The sequence below is a fragment of the Amia ocellicauda genome, chromosome 11, assembly GCF_036373705.1.
Source record: "Amia ocellicauda isolate fAmiCal2 chromosome 11, fAmiCal2.hap1, whole genome shotgun sequence".
In the NCBI taxonomy this organism is placed as follows: domain Eukaryota; kingdom Metazoa; phylum Chordata; class Actinopteri; order Amiiformes; family Amiidae; genus Amia; species Amia ocellicauda.
Window position 1 is genome coordinate 741,955 of NC_089860.1, and position 6,728 is coordinate 748,682.

Sequence of the window (6,728 nt, forward strand, 5' to 3'; positions counted from 1 at the left end):
CGGAGTCAACACACCATGAGGGATAGCCCGATGCCTCCTGTTTCCCTTTCAGATGGGTCATAATGTAATCAGCAAAAAGAGTATCAGTTTTTTCAGAAAAATGCCAAACCTCATACACCTTACCGACTCTGTAACCTTTCTCCACCGCCTTGTCAAGCTCAATGCTACACCAGACACCCGTCAGCGCTCTCTCTTCATCACTGTGCAGACAAGAGGTAGTTTGATTTTCAGTTTCCACACACGTTCTACACAGAGGGAACATCAATTTTCCCGAACACCTGTAAGGCAACACGGGTAAGAACAGCTCGCGAGGAGGGTACATGGTGACTTTGATCAAACTAAAGTAATGTCCGATTTCGAGAAAGTCACGATAAACAATGGTTGGACGCCCCACCGGGTACATTTTGGTCTTGTTGACATAAGGGTACAGACTGGTGAAATCATAGTAATCTACTCTCTCACCCTCCTTTACCTCATAATGTAAACAGAGGGCATTGGTACAACCCCCAAATAACGCATCCCGGGGCTCTAGACATTCAGGAAAGTCCAAGGTTTCCATAAACCGTTGTACCCCCGCATCCTGTTGCTTCAGGGTCGTCCACTCGTGTTCCCAAATCACCAGCACTTTCAAACCATAGGTGTTTTTTAAAGTTTCAATTCGTTCCTGGAAATCATAGTACATATCACCGCAGAGTTTTAGTGTTACGGGGTTAAAGGTGTTTGGGTCAAAGCACTGAGGACAGCCATGGTAAATACAACCGGCAAACTCATAAGCGGTACGCCGCCCGGACACGTCGCTAAAACCGTCTAAGTAGTAAGGCCCCATTTTTACTTCCCCTTGATTTAAAGCATGTCTGATGAAGATGTTATCCCGGGCACTCAGGTATTCCACCCACTGTATGGAGACAGTCGAAAAGTTCTTTTGTCTAGCACGATAGTTGTCAGAAGTGGTGACCGCTATAGTGTTTTTCTGCAAGAAATTGGACCGATACATTTTCATGCAGAGAGACGCTATGGTCACACTTTGCAAAGGGTTGAGACCCGATGTGTTGATAACCTCGGCGCAGAAACGCACACAGGCTTCTTTAAGGATCACCACATCATTTTTACAATAAGCGGCCATCTCTTCTCGGAAATCAAAAACACCTCACTTAACCGTATTGTACCATTTAAAGAATTCCTCCCTCTCATGAGACATCATAGTATCAGCCCCATAATAAGAGGCGGGCGGGTAGGACCCTTGATAATTTTGAGTGTCCTTAGTATTAAAAAAATGGCAGAACCAACCTTTCTTCTGAGCCTCAAAACCCAGAGCCTTAGGCAAAGCGCTCAATTTCATGGGGAGGAAATTTAACAAGTCTATGTAACGTTAGTTGAAAGCTTCGTCGGTGAAACACATGATCTTGCTACCCTGAGCTATTATTCTTGGGGTCACCCCATTTTCCACCAGATACTTCATCAAAATGTAAGAATCATAACCCTTAGCATTGTGGGCAATAAATGTGTAATTGAGGTATTTTGGACCTCGATACCGCGTAAAGAAATCCCTGACACAACTCTCACCGCTAGCTGACCACTCACGCTCCAACATGTCAATACAGTGTATATAATTAGCAACGTGGACCCCGTTTTCTTGCCGGCATTCAAAATCAAAAAAGACATACCAGTTGTGCGGCGGCTCCTTTTTAACCGGCTGAATAAAGCACTGGTGTTCGGACCCCGGGGTTAAATCAGCATTACAGATCCTGCATCTCGGCTCCAGACATTTGTGTGGTTTAACCTCATGAAAACGGTACTGGAGGCAACACTGCGGGCAACATTTAGTTTGATCACAATAACTCCATTTTTTAACCCCTCTCAGCAGCGGCCCTCTGTACCTTATGCTCGGAAAAACAGAACGCTGAGAGACAAATCCTTAAGCAATCTTTACATCGGATGGTAGGGGCCAAACCCTTACGACATTGCGGATTGAAACAGACGTTACAGTAACCGTCACAGCGGTGCTTAAGCTTATCATTGAAGGCCTTATAACACCAATGACAAACATACGAACAACCCAAAAAAGCCGTCAAACTCTTTATTCCAAAGTAATGACTATCACTTAGGAAGAGAAACAGTGTCTGTGTATGGGTTTCAGGATGTGTCTGAAATTTCACAAATACTTCCTTTACCTCACAACGGTACCACACAACAATTTTTAAAGACAACAACTCCTCAAACTTGGTGATGTCTGAAAAGGCAACCATCTGTTGAGAGTTTAAGCCGGCCCTCTGATGAAGCATTAAAGCCTCTTGCAGAGCTTGGGGTTCAGGCATGTCGGGGGTGAGTAGTTTTATTAAACTGTAAGCAAAACAGAGCTTATTGTCCCCACTGGAACTCACCACTAATTGCCTGAGCTTGGTCCTAATTATGTCGTTCTTCAAGCATTTCGACAGTCATCTAAGCGCCCCACCCTCAGGGTTACGAACCACATTCATTACCAGAGACAGACTTTCATCAGCTAAGATGGCTGCGTTACTTTGCAATAACGCTTCGATTTTAGCCAGACGTCTAAATTATCTCCACTCAGCATTACAGATAGGTTGCTAAACAAATCATCCCCTCTGAGTTCTAACTGTACAACATCTCGAGGTCTGACCCTTTCAGCAACCTGTTCAAGCATTTTCTGCAAGGCCTCGTGTATGTTGACAAATATTTCTGCATAATTGTCACAATTTAAAAGTTCTGCAAAATTAAAACGCTGAATCATTTCAAAATTGTTATAGGCCGGTCTATCTATAATCACGGGATCACTGGTACTCTTGGACACATCATCATTTTGAACAAAGCCTTCACCCCCTACATTCTCACAGAGCATGTCCTCCACAGCCTTATCAGTCTCAGAACCCTCCACATTCCGAACACCCCCACTGCTGACATCTACAAAACCCCCTTTTTGAGGAGGCTCATTTAAAGCCTGTAAAAGTCCTTCAAAGATATCCAACCGGTTAATGTCAAGACCCTCCTCTATAGTGATGGCTGCTTCTGCCGCCATCCTGTGTTCTAATTGTCTCAAATCATTTATAATAGGGGCAGAATTTGGTCGGGGTAGCTCCTCCAAAGCCTCCACCATTTCAAACAAATCGGGGTGAACTAGGGGGTGAACCTCTATAAGCGCTACCGGTGGGAGGTGGTTATTTAGATCATTGACCATCTGTAACAGGTCGGGGTTCACCGGTAAGTCTGTTAATTCACATTCTATCGGTGGTAATTGGGGGTTATTTAAATCATTTATCATTTGTAATAGTTCCAGGTTCATTGGGACATCAGAGGAGTTCACAACAGGGCCGGGGATGTTCTCTCGGGAAGGTCTTTTTGGGGCCCTAGCTTGTTCATAATCCTTTAGTTTGTGAGTTCTTTTACCAAGTCAGGACATTTTTTAATTTATTTTTTATTTTTCCAACAACCCACAATAGTAAGGCGTTTTGTGTCTATTAAAACATTAAATACGGTACAATTCGTTAGTAAGGGTATTAATAAGGGTGTTTTGGCTCTCTATCACCAGGTTTTGCCCCACTAACACAAGTCTTTGATTTTGTAACAAAGTATGTAGCAACTCATGCCGACCTTCAGGAAGTAGCTCCGGGGGCTGGTGGCCTGGCTCAGCTTCAAAGGATGGTCGCTCCGGTAAATCTCGGTCGAAGGAGGCAGGGAGCGAGCGTATACTCATGGACGGAGACCAAGAAGGCCTTTGCGGTGACACCCTGGCCAAGCGCGGGGTACTGTTCCGCGTTTCTGTAGCCAAGAAACGGGTCTGGGGGGACGATGTTGAAACCAGGCCGTCGTTGGGTGGTGTGTCAGCCCTGACTGACGGCGACCCCTGAGGTTGTTGGATGCCTGTATTTGTTCCGCCCGACAATGCGGCGGGCTGAATCTGGGGTGTTGAATTACCCCCAGAAGGCTGTGGCCTGAGTAGATGTTGGGGGGTCTCCAAGACCACCGTGGGGGATCCTATCGGTGATCTCACCGGGGAAGATGTTTGATCCCACTTAGACGGGGTAATTGTCCTCAATAGCTCATCCACAGAATGACTATCCCAAGAGTCTTGGGAAGAATAAAAATATACATTACATTTACATCTTTAAACGGTGACAGAAATCAAACTTAAAACAACATGTCCAGGACATTCAAAACCTTTAGCTTTTTTAAACCTTTGAAAATAGCCTTAGACATTCACTACAACGCCTTATTATTTACAGACAATATATTTATTAGGACTTGATAATAAATGTAAAACAGAGAAGCCGCTGTAAATAAACTGTTTCTTAAATGTTTCTTTAAAAACTGTAATATTGTTAATAAAACACACACACACACAACAACATTTCATTTTTAAACGAACCTTCCAAGTGTAAACGCTTCCTGATCCCGGGACTTCCTGTTTCACAAATGTTTTCACGATCTGTTTAAATATTAAATACAATGAACACCTTCAAGCCTTTTCCTACAACCACTTTAAAACAGAAGTATAATAGCGGGAGATAAGCCAAACAACTTACTAAACCCTTTCGGACGTCTTTACTTCCTAACCAGACGGTACGGCAATCGGTCATTTCTAAACACGTTCCCCAGAAACAAGCATAGACCTGTCCGGACTTCTAAAGATCTTTCCCAGAACCCCCCGCCCTACAGGAAACGGTCACCCATCGCTTAAATATTAGCCATCAACGGGCAAACAAAGCCCTTTTAAAAACATTAAAGTTTGAAAGATCTTACTTACCTCCACAGAATAATCGTTTCTTATGTTTTTCGGCTGGTTTAGCTTTTTGCACCGCTGTGAAGGTAAGAGACATGTTTAACCTTTAACCACACCGCTTTATAAAAAGCTTTAACCTCTTACAGGCTGCAGACATATACTCACAGCTATCAGATACCGGGGCTAACGGCCTTTCAGATTCTTGAAAGGTTACGGTTCTCGAAGGTAAAACGAAACAAGCCCTCGATGTGGAAGGCCTTTCGTTGTCTCGAACCACGTTTCTTAATACTGTTAGACAGGATAATTTTTTAAAATTAACAAATCTGGACTCAAACATCTTACAGAAACGTTATACAAACAAACAGGGGTTTAGTTCTTACCCGGTCGGCAGACAGCCTGTCTAGGGACAACCACTTCTCTTGGTCGATCCTCGGAGACATTAATCACAGGCCTTTCGATAGTTTCTGTGTAATTAAAGAGACCGGCATTAATATATATTAAAACGTTTTCATAACTCTAATGAGCCGCTTCAAAACCACACACACCCATGCATAAGAACCCATGAGCGCAAACACAAAAATCTTACCGTCGTTGTTCCAGATGATCTCCTCAGCGTTGGGAATTAACTCCTGTTGACTGGTTGAAAAATAATTTTACAGAACTTAAAACAGATGTTATAGCCTTATTTACAATACATGCACACAACACGCTCTGAGTCAATGAAAATAATCTGAAGACTTGCCTAAAAACTCGTTTAAATCGAATCGCTGATGTTGTTTCCGGACATTGTTGATCTTTAGTCTTAAATCGAAAGGTCAGTATGAGTCTGTCGAGCTGAAGACCAGACCTTCATACTTATACTGATGGCCACATGCCGGATCTGTTTGTAAGGCATTGTTCTGGTCTGGCCTTTGTGCCACCCTGTTACCAATAAACATATCAAAACCAACCAATAAAATGACACTGCATCAAATTTCAAATAGAAACCAAGATGGAGACGATCTCTCTCCTCTCTACTCTAAACTTTTATTAGAACCTTTTGGTCTCTCAAAAAAACATTTTTAAACATCAAGACCTATAGTCAACAACCACTAAGAATATTTCAGGCCTTTATAAGCGCTAAAAAACAACCTGAGCCTAGAAAATAACTATAAAGATCAAAAATAACTAGCGCTTTTACAGTGATTTTTTTTTTTTTTTTATAGCGATGCTTTGTTTGGTATTAAACAAGTCACAAACTACTCAGAACAGCGTTTATCCCCGCAAAAGAGATATTTGGGTTTATTTTACAAAGCTTATAAATTATATAGGTTAAAAGTATTCTGAATGTTTTGATATCACACGCCATACCAACTGTTGTCTTCTACACCTTACGGTAGCAACAAATCTAACTACTGCTTTACTTTAACAATAATAATGACGGCGACCACGATGACAACAAGAACAACAACAACAAGAACAACAACAACAACATCATCATCATCATCATCATCAGATTTTAATTAAAAGTGGCTACACCAGCGTTTACAATTTCAACCTGTCGACGGACGGACGCTCTGAGTGCATCGATTGCGGGCACTCCAATGAAGAAAAGACACCCACCGCCTCCGGGGAACCACGAGGGCAAGCATGACGAAAAGGGCCAGCCCACAGTAGGCTGTTTCCGCCCGGTTTCGAACCGGGGACCTTTCGCGCGTTAGGCGAACATGATAACCACTACACTACGGAAACTGACACCGCTGCCTCTTGCTTCAATTGGTTACCGTTAAAGCCTGCTGGTAAAACGGGCTCAGGTGTTTCAGGTCGGCTAGGCTGTGAGAAGTGCGGCGAAAGGATGCCATTTTCACAGACCTGTTTGGCATTGCTAAAGGGCACATCAGGACACTTCGGAAACTCTTTCAAAGGCAGGACGCCCTGCGCTCTGACAGTGCCTGCACTTAACCCAACAAGGTGATGCTGAATGGCTTGTTCAAACGGCTGGTGGTCTTCCGTC

General features: G+C 43.3%; 1 non-coding gene across 1 annotated transcript; it reads right to left on the minus strand.

The window, feature by feature from the left end:
- Positions 1–6,393: 6,393 nt before the first annotated feature.
- Positions 6,394–6,466, minus strand: trnav-aac (transfer RNA valine (anticodon AAC)). Its single transcript has one exon. It is a non-coding gene; the product is annotated as a tRNA-Val (tRNA).
- Between the last annotated feature and the right edge of the window lie 262 nt (positions 6,467–6,728).